Here is a 21,228-nt window from a genome sequence, read left to right as displayed (position 1 = left end):
GAAAGATCTTTCAAAAATAAAAGACCCAGGAAAATGTATTCCCAGATACAAAAGCACTTTGCGAATGAAAAGTGCTTTATACATGTAAGGTGGCAGTGTGATTAATATTATTCAGCTCAGAGAACTAATTAAATGAATCATGTATAATCCCTGTATTTCTTCCTCAGTCATATTATAGCCGAATACCTGCCCATTAATCCTTACCCTGTTAAAACATAAAGTGCCTATCCAGGTAATACATTGGAATTAATGTGTAATTAAAGAAAATGATCATCCGCTTGGCTATGAAATAGGGACGGCAATATTTCAAGTTAATATACATTCTAGACCAATACATGTTTTAGATTAGGAAACTCTGCTAAAATGTATAATGTAGGGAGATATCAAATCATCCGTTTAAAATGAAAGCACAAAAGCCTATAAAAGCATTTTGTTGTAATATCGATATGGTGTCATATTTGTCTTCGATGCGAAGACATTGTCTTTCTGAAAACTACTGTTTACAGAAAATAAGCCTTGGGGCTGGGGAAAGCATTTTTCTCTGGGATTTCCCCTCTTTTGACATGATTGTTGGTGGCATTAACACTTTAACAGTGAACTCAGATGATGGTCTTGAGGTGACATGTATCCCTCATTACAGTGCCTTGGCACCCGGCCCACAGACACCAGCAGCAAGAGCCTTGATTTCATGTTAAAAGGAGTTAGAGGAATGTGAGGAAGGTCATGGCCATCAATCTGTTATCACTCTGCTAGATAGGATCTCTTTAAGGAGGAGCATGAAACATATTTTAAAACCTCCAATGAAAGCCCCAAATGACGATGTTCATCTTACCACTTTCTAATGAAAGTGCTCAGTCTATGAAAGAGAACTCGCAAGCACTACGCCACAAAATGTATCTAAGAAAATGCTAGAGTCAGCATATACCGTCAGTATTTACAATGAGGCAGATATATGAAAGCAACAAAATAGTTCGCAATCCTCTTTGGTTTCATTAACTTCACATTCTTGTGAGAGGGACAGTACCCATGCTATTGCAGAGGAAAGCAATGGAGACCAAAGCTAAATGTCCTGCTGAGGGCAGCTTATTCATTGGGGGTATAGCAAAGTCTGGAGGAGCCCTAATCTCCCAGAATGCACCTCTCCCATCACTAGCCGTAGCCATGTGGTCTCTGGATATTATGCTCTTTGTTTTATTTTTAGAAATAATTTAGAAAAGAAACATGTACTTAGAATTTGAGTCCTCTAACATGGGATTTAGTTTTTTGAAAGTTTATCTGATGTTTAGGTGCATGCATTTTTATTTTTACACTAGAGGCCCAGTGCATGATTGAATCATGCACGTGTAGGGTCCCCTACACGCTTTCGCTTTCCATCGCAGGGGAGCTGGGTGCCTGTCCGCTGGTGTACCAGGCCTTTCAGAAGCCTCCGGCTTGGTGGAGGCTTCCGAAAGGCCTGGTGCCGGAGCAGACAGGCACCCAGCTCCCCCGCTTTTGATGGTCCATGGCTGGACGTGAGCTCGCAGCCCCAGAGGCCCCTTTTGTGCCGCAGCACAGCCATGGCGCCGCTGCTGGCGACACGAGCTCAGCGTCCCGCTGGCCCAATCGGCTACCCCGGCCACCCCGAGTCCCACCCCCTGTGCCTTCTGCTGGCCCAATCATGGGCGTAGCGGAGTGATGGTAATTTACATATTACCATTTTATTAGGTAGGATAATTAAAATTCTAATGTATGTTCAAATATCTATCCAAATATCCATTTCATTTACCATTATTACTATAATGAAATGTGTTTTTGCTGCTATAAAATCTTTCTAATATTTCATGGTAGCATCAAAGTCCAGCAAGTTGATGTGTCCTGATTTAATTATTCCCTTACTACTGGACATCTAGATTATTTCTGAAATTTCCTCTGCTATAGCTGATAATGGAATAAACTTCTTCATAAATACAGCTTTTATTTCCTAAGGTTTTTAAAAAAATTCTCACTGAGAATATGTTTTCCAGTAATTTTTAGAGAGAGTGGAAGGGAGGGAGGGGAGGAAACAGAAATGTGGGGGGGAGAGAGAGAGAGATAGAGAGATGAGAGATGAGAGACACATCAATTGGTTGCCTCTTGCACACACCCCAGCTGGGGTGGGGATTGAACCTTCAACCTAGGTATGTGCCCTAGACTTGGAATCGAACCTGAGACCTTTAGGTCCATAGGCCAACACTCTAACCATTGAGCAAACGGGCCAGGACGGTGTTGTTTCTTTAAGCTAAAAATTTCACTAATGGACTTGCAGGGTCAATGCCACTTTTGTCATTTATATGATTATCTTCATGGGTTTGCTTCCCTGATAGGTGGTGGTGGTGGTTCTCCCCCTCCTCCTCCTCCTCCTCCTCCTCCTCCTCTTCCTTCTCCTTCTCCTCCCCCTTCTCCCTTCTTCACCTCCTCCTCCTCTTCTTCATATTGTTAGTTTTTGAGAGTCTAATCTGCACCTAAGAGTTCACATAGTACGGATTTTCCTGATCAGTTTGATGGTTGTATCAGTAATAGTCCCAGTGGTTCAAATGAAAAGAATCCAGGTAAGGGATTCCCACAGAAGTGTGTGCAGGGTGAGAGAACAAACAAGGTACACACAGTGGAAAGCCATGGCCAGCCCTGGGCTGAGAAGAAAGAGAAGAAAGTAGTGTTTTATGAGTGTTCACGGCCAGCCCTAGACTGGAGGTTCAAGTGGAGAAAACATGTTTCGTGAGCACTTAGAGCTGTAGTGGAGGAAGCAGTGCCTGCTGGGTCTGGGTCTGGTTCTGAGGGGTCCAGCTCCGCCAGGGATGCTGAGCTGAAGCATGTGGTGAGTGGGATGAAACACCTCCTCCCTCCCTTCAGTCTCCTGCCAGTGCTCTATTGGTCAGACCCAACCAGAAGTCAGCTGACCCCCCAACCTGGGTGACATGGTCTGTGGGGTCACCCTCCTGGGGCACAGAGCAGGACAGACAGTTGATCTTGGGTTGGTGTGGGTGGGGATGCAAATGACAGAAAGACTGGCACCGTGATGATGGGAAGCCCGTTTCAACAGAGTACAGTCTTATTTTGTAGAATCACATCTATCTGGACTGTAGTCTCTGAGAAAGGCCTTCCATATTGCACATCCTTTATGATGAAAACCAGGTTACAGTGAGAGAGCAGGGGACTCAGCAAGCGTGCTCTGCACTAAGTCCCATGTCTGCTGGCCCTGTGTTTGCTTCTTGGCAGTCCTTACAGCTACATGTCAGCTTTGATTTTATTCCTCACAGGAGCTGTTCCACATCTCCTCCAGCTCCTAAACTCACCCCTCAAGATTTTGATACAAGTATTTTTCTAGTTTCAAGGGCACTCCAAGGGCAGATTGTCTATTAAGAACCCGGTCACAGACAGCATTCCACAGGGCAGTTTCTCACACTAAAACCTAAGGGCCTCTAAGCATTTGTGGACATCGTGGGATTGTGAATCTTGTCTACGAATGTTAAAATGTTCTTTCATCCAGATTACAATGAAAATTTAATGTGCTCTTATACTGAATCTTTGGATAACTGTCTTGTAACTGAGCACTTCAACATGATTTCAATGTCTGCACCTGAATTCTGGTTTGTGTTCAGGTTAGTGTCAAGTAAATCCAATTTAAATGTAGAGGGTGCTTAAGAAAAATTAGGAAAGAATCAATTTGGTGCCTAAGCAATATTTAAAGACCAAATGCTCCAGGGCAAGCTGATGAAGACAGGTGTCACAGTAGTTTCAGCAGGAGAACTGGTGGGAAAATCCAGTCATTGCAGAGACCCTGGAAGTCCATGCCAACCTAAAAGGACCCAGCGACCAGCACCACCTATATCCTCATTTGGGCAACAGTGTGGTTTCAGCAGAACATCATCTATCTTGTTGTATTAATGTTATTAATTTGAATGCTATTTGATGTATAGTTTGGGTTGCATTTATCTATACATGTGCTTTGGTTTGTGTAGATCAAGGGCAATACTTCTAAGGATGTTGTATTTGAAGTGGTGTTTTCTAAGGAACATTAAAAACAATAAAGATAACACTGGGGAATGTGAGTGAACATTTTCCTTAAAGAAAGGTCTGCATGTGTATAATTAAAGGTGGACAATTGCTGTGTGGAATAAAGAATACCAGACTGGTAATCTCGGCCTCTGTGAACTGATTGAGGGAAGATGGAAGGAGGGAGGGAGAGAGGAAGGGAAGGAATTTTAAAAATATCTTTTAGTTCTAAAAAGACTATATGACTATTTACCCCAAGAATTCATGAGGTTTGGATGACTTAGTAGCACATATTTAGGAAATACTCCTGGTACCAGCCGGCAGGACCCCCCTGGTTTGTTTGTTCCATTATGTTCAGGACTCTGTCCCATGGAATTCAAGGGTGGTTCTACCTTTTCTTCCAGAACCAAGTAGCATGGTGAAATCTCATAAATATTTGCTCACTGATTTTCTGAAGTGTTAATTTCATTGGTCGAAAATATTAATGTTTCTTCCTTTTAATCCCTCACTGTGCTACCCCTCCAATAATGTGGATTTTGAATGCAACACTTCTTAGGGGATACCAATAGACACTAGTATTTCTCTTTGGGGTTGGGGAAAACTTCCTTGTAATGGTCAATGACAGTTTTCCCATTGTATATTGTCTTTTCTGTGCATATAGCAGGTAATTCATGTCAACACTCAAGGTAGTTACATGCCCCTGGGAAAACTATGGTGTGTTTGATATTACATGCATGGGTCTGTTCTTTAGGCAGAGGTTATATGTAATAATCCCTCTTCCACGTCACGCGTGGTCCAGGGTTCCGGTTCAGGGTTCGAGTTCTGGAGAAGGGCCGCACACAAATGAAAAGAGACTTGAAGAAATGTAATTTGGCGATATGGGGGGGCCAGGCAGTAGTCCAACTCTAGTGGGAGAACTACTTGACTGCTCTGGCCCTGCCATCCCTTTTATTGAGGTTTTGGGAAAACATTTTAGGCAAGATAAACAGAAATTTACATGTAGCCCTTAGGCAGGAAATAATAGAAACTTACATGTAGCCCTTAGGCAGGAAATAACAGAAACTTACATGGGACAAACAAAGGTGGAGGCTGCTTCAGCTAACAATGTCTCAACTAAAGGGTGAGTGGTTAGAGCAATTAAGGTTGTTGACCAGCCTTCCTGGCTTCCTGTCAACATCTCTCTTTTAGTGAAACTGGTTGGTTTCCGGCAGTTATAAAACACATTATGTAACTGAGGGATCATATGATACTGTGAACAGGTGAGCATGTTGGAGTGGTCCGTTATTCTCAACTAGGCAACACCTTTTGTCCTTAGCAACTCTTGAGAGTAGAACCATTTCTAATTGCTTCTAAAATGGTGGGAACAGGGCCGTTATCAACCATTGCCACTGCTGACTAATTCTTCTAATGGAGTTCATCAGAGGGGGCTTTTATCCAAATAATAGATTGTAAATAATTTGTCACTGGTGCTGAAATGTGCCCTGCAGTTTCTCCTTTGCCAATAGACCTTTCTAGTGTTTGCTTTCGGATTATGTTTGAAGGAGCCTGCGTTCCATATGTTAGGATTCCATTTGCAGTCCTGCCCCTCCCCAGCTCCCTTCCCACCTCCTTCTCCCCATACCAACCCCATTGTTATGAAAGGTGATGAAGAAAAGTTCACTGGAAGCTTCTTTGGGTAATTTTCTAGGTGGCCAACCCCAACAATCAAGAAGACCTAGGCTCAGTAACGAGGTTGAAAGGAAGCCTTTGAAGAAGGAAGGGCTTGGCCGTGACTTTTGTTTTCCTAAGAAGCAAGTTGATGTGGGTTGATGAGGTCAGACTGCCTCTAACAGAAAAATTCCAGGAGGAAATTGGACTTCCTCAATCAAACATAAACCTTTCACATCACTTCTCCTCCACCCCAGACCTCTCGATTGGCAAAGCCCAGGAACTCAACACACCCTCACCTGCCAGTCCATGCAGTGGCTTCACCAGTCACCTCGCTCTAAGCCTGTTTGCTAAAGTCAAACAAGGCCCAGCCCCAACAAAGCCCTCCGCAAACCAAGCCTTGCCTGGCCTGCGAGCTAGGAGAAGTAGATTACTTTCTAGACACAACTGAAAGTTTGGCTGCTGTTTCCTCTTCCTCCAGGCCTTGGATTTGCTCAGAGCTCCTCCTCTTTCCCGGAGCCACTCTCCCTCGGGGAGCCCAGGTAGGAATCTCATTCTGTCAGGAAACATCAAATTTGCTAATCTCTCCCCAAGCCCTGCTTCTTGTCTGGATTAGAGCTGGGGAGGGGCAGGTCTAGGGTGGGAGGGAAAATGGTGAGGTGTGGTATAGTCCAGGCGGATTAGGGCCAGGGTGACGTTTTCTCCCGCTGAGGGTGAAGTGAATCAGTATCAAAACCCTTTTCTAAAGCACACAGCACCAGTACTTTAACTCTAATCATCCTCTCTCTCTTTTTTTCTTATTGAGATATGTAACACTATATTTGTTTCAGGTATACCACATAATGATTTAATATTTGTCTAAATTGTGAAATGATCACCATAGTAAAGTCTTGTTACCATCCATCTCCACATATAGTTACAAGATTTTTCCTTGTGATGAAAACTTTTAAGATTTAACCTCTTAGCAACTTTTAAATATATAATGCAGTATTGATGCTAGTCATAAGGCTGTACCTTACATTTCCATGACTTACTTGTTTTATAACTGGAAGTTTGTACCTTTTGATTCTCCCACCTCTTTTTTGCCCAGCATCCACCCCCACCTCTGGCAACCACCCATCTGTTCTCTGTATCTACGAGTTTGGTTTTTTGTTTGCTTGGTTTTTTAGATACCACCTATTAGTGAGATCATAGGGTATTTGTCTTTCTCTGTCTGACTTATTTCACTTAGAATAATGCCCACAGAGTCCATCCATGACAAGATTTTATTCTTTTTATGGCTGAATAATGTTCCATTGTGTGTATATGTATGTGTATATACATACATATGCACACATACACACATTTTCTTTATCCATTTGTCCATCGATGGACACTTAGGTTGCTTTTGTTTTTTGGCTATTGTAAATAATGCTGCAATAACATGGGAAAGAAACTACCTTTTTGAGTTAGTGGTTTTGTTTCCTTTGGATAAATATCCAGAAGAATTGCTGGATCCTATCATAATTCTATTTTTACCCTCTCTTCAATTACATGCTACTGTTGTCTAATATTTAGTTCTGACCTTCTGCCACCACAAGTTTTAGTATTTATTAACTTTATTATTATTTTACAGAAATAGTTTAAAATATCTATATGCAGTTACCTACATATTTACCAACATTTTTGCTCACTACTTCTTGCATGCCAGATGTTCCTTTGGGTTTATTTTCTTTTTTTCTAAATTACATCCTTTAGACATTTCTTTAGTAAAGTTCTGTTGATAGTAAACTCTATCCATTTTTATTTATAAGAATATGTATTTATTTAATACTCATTTTTTAAAAATAGCTTCATTTGGGTGTTCTAGTTAATAGTTTCTCCTAGCATTAGATAATTTCTGTCTTCCTCAAATTAGATTACTTCACTTGTCACTGTTGTCAGTCTAATTGTTGATCTCTTTTGTGGCTGCTCTTATAATATTGTCATAGTATCACGTCAGTGTATCTAGATGTGGAATACTTTTTATTTGTTCTGCTCACTGTATAATGTGTTTTTTGCATCTTTGGATTGGTGTTATTCATTAGCTCGAGAAAAACTTGGGCCACTGTGTCTTGATACTGTTTCTCCTCTAGTCTCAAATATCTCTATGACTTACATTGGACTTATGTTCAACCTTCTTATTCTCTGCTTTGTGCTTCTTAATATACGTTAATGTTTTTGACTTTATCTCTGCTGCATTCTAATCAACTTTTTTTTCAGACTTCTTATCAGGTGAATGATTCTATCTTCCACTGTGTAAATCTGACCTAACCTAACCATTGAGTTCTTAATCTCAATGATTTTATGTTGTTTTTTCTAAAAATCCTCTTAGACTAATTTGTAAATCTTTTCAGTTATTTTAAAAGTCTCCATTTTCTTTATAGTTTATTACATGAAATACTTCATATATAGTATTCTATATCTGAGAATGTTAAATATTTGATAGTTGAGGGTGTAATTCTATTGTTTATTGTTTCTGGCAACTCTCATTTATGCTGCTTTTGTTTCCTTGTGTTTTAAGGATTTTTTTTTTTTAGCTTATACTTGATTAAATTTAATTTAAAGCAATATTAAGGGCTTTCATTAATAGCTGTGTCCTGGAGCTTGGAGCTACATTAGCAACCTGACCTAGGACTACATTAGCAACTTTCAGGGTTCTCAGCTTATCGCACCAGCCTCAGGTTCACCTCCCGCACCAGGTAAGGGATCTGATGCAGGTCAGAGCAGCATCTGCTTCCAAGGCAACCTGACTTGTGTATATTCTAGCCACTTACACTTTTCATTTCATCTTACATTTCTTCCCTTCCCCTCCCTTCCTCCATTTCTCCCTCTCTCTTCTCCTCTTCTTCCCCTCTTCCTTCTTTCTCTCCTTCTCTGTTTATATACTCCTTTGAAATATTTTTGGTTCAAAATGCATTATAGAGTTTGTTTGTTCTATTTATCTAGGATGCTGTATAGTGTAGCAAGAAGGCCTCTCAGAATGTGGGCTGGAAGCAGCAAATTTGACTGACACCTTTAGAGGATGCCCCAGTTCCTTGTCCTGCCTCAGGCACAAGTTAGGTACACCTAATTTGTGCCTGTATGTAGGCTGAGCTTGGAACTATTTTTGGCTTATGGGTAGAATGGTGCCCTAATCACCCATCATTTCACATATTTCCTTATGGTCTTTTTACTGATTACCCTGGTCAGAGGTGTGTCTTCAAAATACAGTACAGCATAGGCTAATGGCTCTTTTCAAAGAAAAAAAAAACTTGACCCCACATTTGGGTATTTAATTCCTTTAAAACATACATTTTCAACTAACATATGTCATTTAACTGATTTCTTAACTAAAAAAAAACAACATAACCTATTATTCAAATGACTTTTTATACTTGGATATGATGTTGCCATTCCTTGCTTCTAGAAAGTCAGGTTTGTGTCTTATTTTCCTTTTTTAACTAGAAACACCTACCATGTGATACACTGCTCTGGAACTGAATTACGTGTTTCCAGATGGTTTGACAGGGATCTGCGTATGGCATTTAGGGATGTGCCCTCCGATAGCATTTGAAATCTCCTGATAGGCCAGTCTTAATTAGTAGAGCAGGTCATTTGGTTCAAGTTATAGATCCAAACCATGGACTTCAGGGATGTTTTCTGAAAACGGATCCCTTGTCCTAGTTCTGGTCGTTGGTACCACACCTTTCCCATTGCCGATGAGCAGCTGCTGCAATTACAGGAGAGAGACTCACACGGACAGAAAGCGAAGACAGAGCTGGGTTTTATTTGGTGTTTATCAAGGCTGTCTTCAGTGTTGCTGCCTCATCTGGATGGAGACTGTTGAAAGCAATGTGTGAGGTTCTCAGAGCTCCCGATGAATAGTGGCAAGAGGGTCTTTGCATGTGAAACATTTCCTAAATTTTCTCTTTTCAAAAATAACCTTTCAAAACAAGCCAGAACTTCTTAGGCAATTACAGAGCCATTTGTATCAAGAAAATGGAAACAGGATGTATTGTAGATGGTTATGTATCTGTTCACGGCCCAGATGCTTATGGATATGTTCATGAAGAACACATCGCCTTGCCTTTTATGTTCTTTTGAGAGACCTCTCTATTTTAAACCTTGCCTGCTGTTCCCATACCCTTGATTGCACACCAGTAGACAGTCTGATGAAAATGAGGTAGGCCACCTGCCTTAAACCTCACAAATGAGAGAAAGGGAGAACTCACCTGGGGAATCTCAACTCTTTTCTGATGAAAAATGATGAATAATTCCTGATTGGGTGAAATGTAATGCTGAGTGGGTGAATAGCAAAGGGTATATGGGATTTTGGGGTCATTGAATGCTTCCTAATACTCAGCATATAGGAGATATCCTTCAAACACAAGAAGGACCAGTACTGGTTATCTGATGGGGACATGCAAGGCAAGAGTCAAAAGGGTCCTGAAAAAGCCGTCTCTAAGATACTAATAAGAGAAGGAAAAAAAAATCTAAGAGTCATAGCATGTGAGATTGCTTAGAGCATGAATGATTTTCCAAGCTTGAGAATATACAAAATATATCATGCAGGATGTTTCTTGGAAGTGGGGCTTGAAGAAACGTGGACAAGTGCAAGGCCTGGCTGCCCTCTGCATATATTTCCTACTTTTAGGGCCCTGGTTTGCAAATGATGTGAAAACCTTCTCTTTGAGAAGGATATAATTAACTTTTTCAGACAGAGGTTATTAATAGATTATTAATAAGTTTCATGGATGTCCTCCTCCTGTTTTTTTCACTGGAGATAATCTTTCATTCAAGGCAATGCAGCTCCAGTTTATGCGTGTTGGTATATACCTTTTTAAGAGGTGGGGAGTGTTAAGTACTTTTTAGAATCACAAGGCTTTTCCTGTCATGGGGGGCAGCACCCATAGCTGCTGGTGCTCATAATGAAATAGACATGGTTCATGGTGGACTTGATCGAGATTTCTTGATGGGGCTTTGTATCACCAGAGCTGGGGACCTACCAGAGCTCATCTTTGCCTCCTTCATTTCTAACTCAATGCCTGGTGCAAGGTAGGAGCTCTGTAAATATTGACTGTTGAATGGATGTGACCGCAGGACCTGCCAATGGGCTGAGGGTATCTGGGGAGGAGGAAGAGAGGCACATAGACAGGTAGCCAACACAAAAGGCTGAACAACATTGTCTCACTCTTTCTCTTGCCATGGTCCCAGTCCTTCTTAATACTGTCGTGTGTGTGTGTGTGTGTGTGTGTGTGTGAGAAAAAGTGGCCTTTTTCTTTCTTCCTACTTCCCCAGGCTTCTGCTTCTGCTCCATCCCAGGCCCTGACCTTTAGTCCAGGAGCCTGGGTGCAGTTGACCTTGTGTTCAAGTATAGTGATGGCATCCCCCTCTTCCCTGCGTGCCCTTGAGAGGCCTACTGGGCAGGTCTCCGAACAGCAGCTCTTCTCCCTCCACATCTTAGGACAAGCCTTGCCTTGCCCTGCTTTAGGTTCATCTAAAGACAGAGCCAGGAGTTTTGTGCCACTCCTGAAACTCTTGCTGAAGACATAGTTTGTGCCATGCTGTTGATCAGTTCTCCAGCCCCTGCTGCAGAAGTGGCACATTTCCAAGCTCTGGCTGCTGTGGCTCGGTTGGTTGGGCATCATCCCAGTCACGGATTCGATTGCTGGTCAGGGCACATACCCAGGTTGTAGGTTCGATCCCCGGTCAGGGTGCATACAGGAGGCAGCCAATCTATGTTTCTCTCTCACATGGATATTTCTCACCCCCTCTCTCTAAAATCAATAAAAAAAAAACACAAAAAAAACACATGTGCTGAGGTGAGAATGGCAAATTTCCAGATGTATTGCATTCATATTGTTCTAGGGGAAAAGAAAAAAACCTTTAAATGGCTTTCGAAGGGGAAGAGCAGGGGGGAAAGTCAACTCTGTTAATTTGAACATCAGAGTGGTTTGGCTCGCGGTCTGTAGCTACTTTATAATGAGTCTTTATTTAGGCACACATCCATGGAGTGATTAATCCAGGAGGGACAAAAGGTAGCCATCCATCTTAGGGACCTGGAAAATTCTGTTTTACACCTGGAGGGAAAGTTCATGGTGCTTGTTTAAAAAAAAGAAAAAAAAAAGATTTTTGCTTCTGAAAGAGGAAGGTAGGCCTCGTGCCACTGAATTGCAGCCGGGCCGGATTAGTGACTCTCCGGAGCTGGGGAGGGGAGCGGTGACACTATTCCTGCTGCTTCTGAAAGTCTACATCTGCTCCACCTACATCCCAGCAGCTCTTTCTAGCGGGGGACAGGAGGACACCGTCTGAAGTCCGCGTCTTCCCTGCTGCACCTGGTTTGTGCCTGGGAAAGGCTGTTGTGCCTAAGGACCGCTTTCAGACTTGTCCCCTGCCTAAAACCTCCTACTTACTGTAAGAGCCTTTGATCCCAAATGTCTACAGCATCCGTCGTAATGATACCTTCCCATGCTCATGTGTTTAGATTTGCCGCCCCTCTGCCTGCTGTTGGCAGCACTCCTGGACGAGGCTGCTTCTGTTAATCGCACGGATGTTGAGTGTATTATGTTCACAAGTGGATGGAGAGAAGATATTTTTATTGAACTACAAATCCTCACCGCACGAGCTACTCATGCTTAGCAAAAATGTATTCAACGGTTGTGATCTGGAGTTTCATTAATCTCGGGGATTATGCTGTTCACACATTGGTTAAATCCTGTGGCTTCTGGATCCTCCCCTAATCATATTGACATCTTATGAAAGACCTTTGGACACAAAACTGTATCTTAGAATGTTTTGAGAATAGGATAGTTATTGATCTTCATTTGCGATTGTGCATGCATTTCAGCTCACGTGGTTTTACGTTGCAGCTTTCTTAACGCTGTCAGCAGGAGTGTGCTTCACTTAGCTCTCCGTCCTAATCTTCTGTTCTGTTCACTGCAGATAAGCAGCAGTTTCTTATTCAGTTTTATTTTCCTGTGGGTTACCGGTGGGTCTAAATAACACCCTTAGTGTGCTGACTGGACCAGCTGAGAAGAGATGAGAAAGGAGAGAAAATAAAAAGAGTGAGAAAGTATAAGAAGTATAAAGGAAAGGGAAAGAAGAGAGAAGCATGTTGGGAAGGTGATATAGCCACTCACGCCTTCAGGGCCGCAAGGCTCCTGCATGAGAGTGTATAAGCCAAGAGTTAGAAAGGATGTGTGTGGGCCTGGGTGGCCAGTCGGCCACTTCTCTCCTCCCCATCGGATGGTGAATGGATGGGAGAGTTGTCAGGGCTCTGGGCAACCCTGAAGCTGAGGTCAGTCTCCTATGGGATTTGAAGAGGCTCACAGAAAATTCTCCAGCAGAGGGCAAAGGCACCTGACCAGCAACAAATAAGAGCTAAAAACAGAGTGATAGGTCAGAAAGAACTGATGGTGAAAATACTTCTTTCAAAGAGAGATACATCTCAGAAAAATCCACAGAACCAGAGACTCTAAGAGTAGACATATTTCGTTTTAGTCTCATCTTAGAGCTTTATCGATGGGGAAACCAAGACCAAGTGAGGGGAAGTGATGTGCCCAACGCTATACAGTTAGTGGCTGATCAAAGCTGGGCATCGTGGGTCCTTCTCATACATTAATGTTGCCTTTTCTAGAATTGGAATCAAAGGCAAGTCAGAGCTATGTTGCATAGAATAAAATAAACAGGGCAGACAAGGGTTTGACTCATTACACCAAAAAGAAGAGGCTTGCCTAGAATGGAGTTCATCTTTCTGCAATCTTGAAAACTCATCTTTTCGAGGCTGAGCCAGACTTCTGTGTGCAGCAAATAGAAGCATTCTAGATGGAGTGCAGGCTGCCTGCTACAGAATCACACTCAAAAGGCTGCTGTGGAAATGGGTCCATCTTCCATGTATCATGATTTGATTTCCACTGGGCAAGAGGAAAGGACCTTAGAAAAGGCATATAGGTTAATAACCAATAGAACATGATTCCAAGGATTTATTTTTTTTCTCCAGAGGACGGGTCAGGTGTAGCTCAAATTTCTTCATCTGTGGCAGCTCCCGTAAGTACCGGGCAAAGCCCCACATTCTGGCAGCCTCATTCCCCCGCCCCCCCTGCAGATAGACATGAACTCATTGGCAGCTACACAACAAGGAGAAAGGCTCTTTTAGAGCTATTTAGTGAGGAGAGTAACTGATAATGACGAGGGCACCTTATTTCCATCTTACAGATGTACAGTAGTCTAGTTTGTTAACTGCCCTGGGTCCTGCCCCATTCAATCAGCCTTCAGCTCTCAGCAGCTTGTTGAAAGACTTGCTAGGCTCTGCTTCTTTGCTCCTTGGCAGGCAGTTTCATAGAACACTTTGGTTGCAAATGTCAAGACAGAATTCTGAAACTTGGAATTAAGGTTCGCTCAAAGTCCCTTAGCTTCTGTGGCCTGATGCTTTTATTTAATTTGTCCATTCTTAAAGTTTTTTTCTAGAGTATGTTCCCTTGTAATGACAGAACCAAGAGCAGTGATGAGTCAGACACATTGTTGCTTCTTTAGTTGTATTTTATGGTTCTTGTTTTACTGGGTTCTAGATCTCCTGTGATTTAAGTGACTCACGGCCTCTCATGTCTTCGCCTACCTGGATTGTTTCCTCTTTAGCTAAACTTAAGACTTAAAGGGTCTTACAGACGCATATTCAGGAAGGTTGATGTTTTTGGCTGCAGAGATTCTGAAGTGCGAAGTAGCCTTGGTGACCTGGGGCAGCATGGTCAAGTTAATGAGGCTCATGAGTGTGCAGTATTGATGGTCACTGGCCTGAATACCTCCCTCCTACCCCCCACGCTTAACTTTAGCTGCTGGAAAGTCAGTGAGTAGAGCCAGTGTAAATCTGTTTTATTTCAAGGGTGTAACCAGATATTCTGCTTGATCAGGGAACATTTTGGGGAACCATGCAGAGTAGGCAGGTCCCAAGAATGTCAGAGCCCCTGAGTCAAAATGCATTCCGTTGTTGGGCCCTGTGGTGTAGTTCTAGATGTATCGCTGCACGACAAACAGAACTGGGGGCATTTGCTCCAATCAACTTGGACTTTTTTTGGGTAGGGATGCACGGATGGAATGTGAGTGAGCTAAAAGAGTAAAATAGAAAAACACACACATTAATCCAGCAAATATTTATTAAATGCCTATTTGGTGCAGATGTTGGAAATACAGTAATGAGCAAAGCACAGCCCCTGATCTCTAGGGCATATATTAATTATATTGAGGGAAGAGGGAAAACAAATGAACAAATATGTTTCTGTAGTGATAAGGAAGGAAGGAAGGGAGGGAGGGAGGGAGGGAGGAAGGAAGGAAGGAAGGAAGGAAGGAAGGAAGGAAGGAAGGAAGGGAGGAAGGAAGGGAGGGAAAGAAGGAAGGAAGGAAGAAAGGAAGGAAAGAAGGAAGGAAAGAAGGAAGGAAAGAAGGAAGGAAGGAAGGAAGGGAGGGAGGAAGGAAGGAAGGAAAGAAAGAAGGAAGGAAGGAAGAAAGGAAGGAAGGAAGGAAGGGAGGAAGGAAGGAAGGAAAGAAGGAAGGAAGGGAGGAAGGAAGGGAGGGAAAGAAGGAAGGAAGGAAGAAAGGAAGGAAAGAAGGAAGGAAGGAAGGAAGGAAGGAAGGAAGGAAGGAAGGAAGGAAGGAAGGAAGGGAAAGAAGAAAGGAAGGAAGGAAGGAAGGGAAAGAAGGAAGGAAGGGAGGAAGGAAGGAAGGAAAGAAGGAAGGAAGGGAGGAAGGAAGGGAGGGAAAGAAGGAAGGAAGGGAGGAAGGAAGGAAGGAAGGAAAGAAGGAAGGAAGGAAGGAAAGAAGGAAGAAAAAGAAGAAAGGAAGGACCAAAGAACAAAATTATGAAAGAACCAAAGAAAAGCAAAAAAGCAAAAGAGGGGGCTAAGGAAAGCTGGGGGCCTATTTTAGAGAAGTGTCATGAGGAAAGGCCTTTCTGACAGGAGTTGAGAGCTGAAGAAAGGGCGGGGAGGAGGAGGCCATGTGGATGTCAGCTGGAGAAAGATCTCGGCGGAGGTACCGTGAGAATGGAGTCCACTCCTCCCTGCATGCTTCCCTGAAAGGCACACGCTTGCTGATTCTGATTTATAAGCTGAATATGATTGTTTTTTCCATAGGGGTTTTGAAGTAGTTACTATTAAATGAGAATTATGCATACAATGTCCTTTATTATAGCAGTTGTTGTTGTTATTAAGCGTCAAGTTCATCATATTTCTACTGCAGGGAATTCTGATTTTTTTTTCAGAAAGCCACAGAAAAGACTCTAACCCACCAAACTCATTCTTGCTCCTAAAGTATTTGTAGGCATATAACACTATTCCTTAGGGGATGGGAATGCTACATAAATGTAGAATTGTTTTACTGCCCCTGCAATTCAGATCGCTAGAGTGTTCTTCTGAAATAAAAGCCGGTTTGCTTGGGGATAGATTCAAATCAATGATATAACTTGAAATGTTGCCAGCAACCCCATTCTCTCACAGTATATGATGTGGTGGAGGGAAATGTAGGTATAGGAGGAGGCAGAGGAATGCACTGGCTTTGAATTAGCCAAATCTGGAAGTAAGCCAAGATCCATCAAGAAATTATGTCGTTAATCTGTGTTGTCAGTCACTGTCTACCAGTCCAGAGCTCTGGGTCAAGGTCTTCGGGTTTGGCATGCTGGAATAAGCAGGAGTGAAGCAGAAAAGGTTAAGACTGTGCTAAATTAATAAGAGGATGCCTTAATATTTTAAAACCAAAGTTATTTTGGAATCCTGGAAAATATTCATGGCAAGGTTCAACTCTTCAAAGCAGATTACTTCTAGTTATGTCTGATTTTCATAGGGTCCCTTGTAATACCCCATTGTAAGCTGTATTTTATAAAGTTTGAGGATTCCTTTAGGTTAAAAGGATATTGTTTAGGAAGTTTTGTGTGTATATTTAAATATGCATATGTATGAATAAATAAATATGTATTTTCCCCAGCTACTTCTAAGGAAGTTTGAAATAATTTTACAGAAAGAACCAGAAACATCAGAAATCAAATGATAGATAATTTACCAAAAACCACAACTGATATATAGGGTGTCCCCGCCAAAAATTTAGACACACTTTGAATGATTACAAAGTCAGTGTTTACTAACATACAGTTCATTTTCAAAATTTAAAAAGAATCTACAGAAATGAATAATTTTTTTTTCAATGCCTGTTTTCAAACTGATGACTGTTCTGGTCCAGGCACTGCTGATAACACAAAGCAATGGAATCACAAACATCAGGAGTCATTTGGTTTGGTGTTTGTGTGCCCTCAATTCATCAACTGTTGCAAGTTTTATACTGTAAACTTTATCTTTTATGGGCCCCCACAAAAAAGTCTAGTGGATAAATTTTTCTTTGTTCAAATCTCAGTCTGGCTTCACCCATTGTTTCAAATCAGTTAAACCTGAAAAGGAGAGAAAATTGAGTTATCACCCTGTGTCCCCCCAAAATGTATACACACTTTGAATAATTATAAAGGCAGTGTTTGTACTTCAACTGCATTTTCAAACTTCCAATAGCATTTTAAGACGAATTTCCTTTGTTCAAAGCTTAGCCTGGCTGAAAAGAAACATCACTTGAGCTATCAGCTGTTAAAGAGTGTATACATGTTTTTGTTATACCCTGTATTATTTTTAGGGGAATCCTTGATTCTCCCTGCCATCGCCCACCACCTCCCTCCCCTCCCCCTGCCCAGGCTGGGTGAGATACTCTTCTGAGTGCTCAGGGTATCCTATGTATCTCAGTCATAGTAATGGCCACTTGTAAATTCATAGTCTGCCCAGGGCTTTTTGGAAAGCTGACTCTGTGTCCCTGAGCTCAGAATCACCAGCACTTTGCATGGTGGCTGACATGTAATAGGGGCTCCATCTGTGTTTATTAAATACATGAATGAATGAATGAATGAGTTTAAGATTTACATCTGGTTCTGAACTTCCTGTTAACCAAGCAAGAAGAAAAATACATTGATTATACCATTTTCATATGCATATAAGATTAAACAGTATTATTCCAGATACATGTTTTTCTTGGTGTTAAGTTCTTGAAAGCATCTGATGAATCACAATATCAAGACAGTGAGTTTTAAGAAATGTTATTTGCAATACTTCATGAGCTACTCTTACTTGGACTAAATGAAAGAATGTGCTTTTCATAGCGTCATGGCTGGAGGCAACCCCAGCTCCTGGAGGGTCTGGGTCTTCGTCCGCATCTTAGCGGGTTCTCTGCTACAACTTCACCTTCCCAGGTGGCAATGGGCCCATGAGACAGCACATTTATGCCAGTGGATTTTATTTTCATGATTGCAGCTAATAGATACTGTACTGAAAGATTTTATTGTGCTTGCAGGCTGAGGCATTAAGTGAAGAGTGAATTAATGGAAAACATCTAATAGAAAACAAATTGTGAGGATGCTGCAGTCAGTTTACTTGTAGGATTCCAGCATGCCCTACTAGGTGTGGGTCCTCCACATTCTGCAGAAAAATTTGTCCTTGCTGACATGTGAGGACTTTAGGAAAAAAGAACTATTCGTGGAAACAAGTGTAGATTTAAGAATACAGGCAAGAATAAGCTCATGGATATCTGCTTAATTAAAAAGTCTTTTGAACCAGCTTCTTTTGTGAAGAGGGAAGAGTGCTATGAAGTACAAAGATGTAGTTGTTGAGGGAAAGAAGATTCACTGGTTTTTTTCTGTGTGTGTAGGAGCTGAGAGACAGAGGTTAATGAAAAATCCCTTGATACACAGCAAGAATAATGATTGTTTTTAAATGTGTTTAAATGACATATTTTCTTTTAAGTTGGGTAATCAAATAGTAGAGAAAGGCTTAACCCTTTGCACTCGCTTGCTTTTTTCTCGATTCCTTTATTCTACTCGGGATTTAATTTTTTAAATACCCCAGATTTTACAAAGCGTGGCAGTAGAATAAAAAACTGGAGTTTCTTTTCATACAAACTTATTTATTTGGATTTTTTTATATTTCAAATTATTGATACATTCAAAGAGTATAAAAAGAGCTGCTACCGATGCTAACCGTGTCGAGTCACACTCAACATCTGAGTGCAAAAGGTTAACCATTAGTTGAGTGGTTACTCAAGCACCTAGAACCAAGCTCAGCATAGCAGATGCTCAATAAATATTTGTGTGTGTAAGACTGAAACAATCATTAGCAGATGCTCAATAAATATTTGTGTGTGTAAGACTGAAACAATCATTAGCAGATGCTCAATAAATATTTGTGTGTGTAAGACTGAAACAATCATTATAATTCTTTAAACATGCCATGCTTAATTTAGTCAACTTTCTGTTCATCGATATTTAGATTGTTTTCATTTTTCTTTCACAAACAATACTTATAGATACTACAAGTAAGTCCTTATACATTCATCTTTGCACTTTATAAAGATATTTATATTATTTAATTATGATAGATTCCCGGAAGTGGAATTGCTGGGACAAAGGAATACATGTTTTAGATTTTGATGCAACCTTTCTGCGGGTGCTTTGGCACATCTATCAATGACTCTACCTCAAAGAGCAGGTAAGATGATCTGTTTCATTGCAACCTGGCTGACTTTGGAGTTATCAGGCTTTCCACTCTTTAGAGTATCATTAAATTCCAAAATTTGGAAGGCTCAGTGCTTTCTCTGGTTTCTATTATCCTGCTTAGAAACAAAAACGATATAGAATATTCTTTTCTCCTGGGTTGAGAGAGTATGTGATATTATTCAATTAAATTAGTTCTTTCTTAAACCCCAAGTTATGTTCTCTTTGTTGCACCCCTCTTTGAATATATGGAGCCTCTCTTGTCATTGCTAACTATGTACCAAAGGAAGAAAACGCTAAGTCTAGAATTAGTTGTACTTCATTGGCAAGTGGGATCTGACCACTTGCTGGGAAACTGCGGCTGCCTTTCTAAACCACATTTAACCACTGTGGGAATGACCTGCTGTGGGAACTTCCGCATGGTCTCTTGTTCCAGGCTCAGCAGCCAGTGTGAGCAGAACAGACTCCATAGTGCGTTCATGTTGGCTGTTGAGGATGCAGAGAAGAAGCTCTTGACCTTGATCTTTGCCCCATAAGCAGGTATGGATGGGGAAATCCATGTGTGACCAACAGATCTTTCTATCGCATAAATCCCGTAAAGGTCATTGACTTATTTCTGGCCTTTTGCGTGGGTTTTCAGCAGAGGGTTTTTAAAACTCATGGAAGCATGTGCTCAACATTCTCCAAAACAATGTTTGCAGCAGTACTGTACCTTCTGAATAGTGTTCTCTTCTCTCTCCTTCACACATGGAAATTGTGCAAACCAGTGTATTTCCCTTTTTGCTTTGGCTACCAGGAAGTGTAGAGGCAAATGTGAATCTTAAGAACTCATTCATTCATTTATACAGTAAACATACATGGAGCCCCTATTCCATGTCAAGCACTGTGAAAAGTGATGATTTTGAGCTGGTGATTTTGAACACAAAGACACAGTGTCAGCCTGCAGCAAAGTGGTTCGAGCTCCAGCTCTGGAAGGAATGGGTTCTGGCCCCTCACTTTGGATGCTTGCCCTGGAAGAGGGGAGCCCGGCCTTTCCCATGGAACATAACCCGTCTCCACTAAACTTATTAGCACTAGAAAGGACGCGGCTCATTTTCCTCTCAGGTGTAGACAAAGGCTGCTGTTGTCCCAGGGTGAAGGGCCTTCGGTGACTTGATTAGCAGGCAGCCTGGCCTGCCCTGATTTTCAGATGGAGACCATCAGATATAATCTGCCGCCTCATTAGGTTGACACTGTTCCTGCCCCCTCTTGTAATAATGTCACTGGAGCACTTAATAATCGTAGGTAAATGCTGTAAGCATACTCTGCCAAGGTAACCCAGGGTCAGTGGTGACAGATGCTCGAAAAAGCAATTGTTTCCTAATTCTCTGCTGTGCTTAAAATATAACAAGCAAAGAGGTATAGTAATTGGGCAAGTTTAAGTATTAGAGGAGCAGAACTTTCCGCAACTGAAATATTTTTAATATCTGATTCGAACTTGCAATATTTCAAAATTAAGAGGACAATGAAATATATTGGATGATTGCCATAGTCTTATAGGAGAGAGCGTGCGTAATTATTCTAGAGAAAAGAAGGTTAGAGTGGGGCCCTTAAGTGTTTGAAGATATATAAGATGGACAGTATTTATGCACTTTTCTCGCTTTCCAGTGAAAACAGGAGATATGTAAGTCATATTGATTCAAGGAGGAGTTAGGTAGTAGTACTGTTTCAGATTAGCTGGTCAGGTGAGGGCTTTCTGAATAAGTGACACTGGGGCAGAGATCTGAGTGAATCCAGGGAGTAAGCCAAGTGACTGCCTGGTGGGGGCATATAGGAAGGATGCCAGGAGTTGGGGGGGATGGTGTGTAGAAGCATTCTAGGAAACAAGAGTAGCACGCGGGAAGTTCCTGAGGCGGGGCCAAGCTGCGTGTGGTGTGTCCTTTGGGAATAGGATGGGGAGAGAGATCACGGAGGTGGCCAGGATTCATGGAGTTGGTTTGCCATAGAGGAAGCAGTCTTCCATTTGT

The 21,228-nt window shown here is 41.7% G+C and overlaps 1 protein-coding gene across 2 annotated transcripts in view; it reads left to right on the top strand.

Moving 5' to 3' along the window:
* LYPD6B (LY6/PLAUR domain containing 6B) overlaps positions 1-21,228 on the top strand; it is a 167,903-nt gene that overhangs the window by 72,319 nt on the left and 74,356 nt on the right. The window contains exon 1 of one of the 2 annotated variants that reach the window (XM_079783250.1): positions 6,101-6,200. The exons of the other annotated variant lie outside the window; for it this stretch is intronic. The gene's annotated coding sequence lies outside the window, so the exon portion shown is untranslated. Of the gene's footprint in view, positions 1-6,100; positions 6,201-21,228 lie in introns of those variants that run through there. 2 annotated transcript variants of the gene reach the window in all.

Source organism: Cnephaeus nilssonii (genome assembly GCF_951640355.1).
Source record: "Cnephaeus nilssonii genome assembly, chromosome: 10".
NCBI lineage: Eukaryota > Metazoa > Chordata > Mammalia > Chiroptera > Vespertilionidae > Cnephaeus > Cnephaeus nilssonii.
This window is presented reverse-complemented; position numbering and strand designations above follow the sequence as displayed.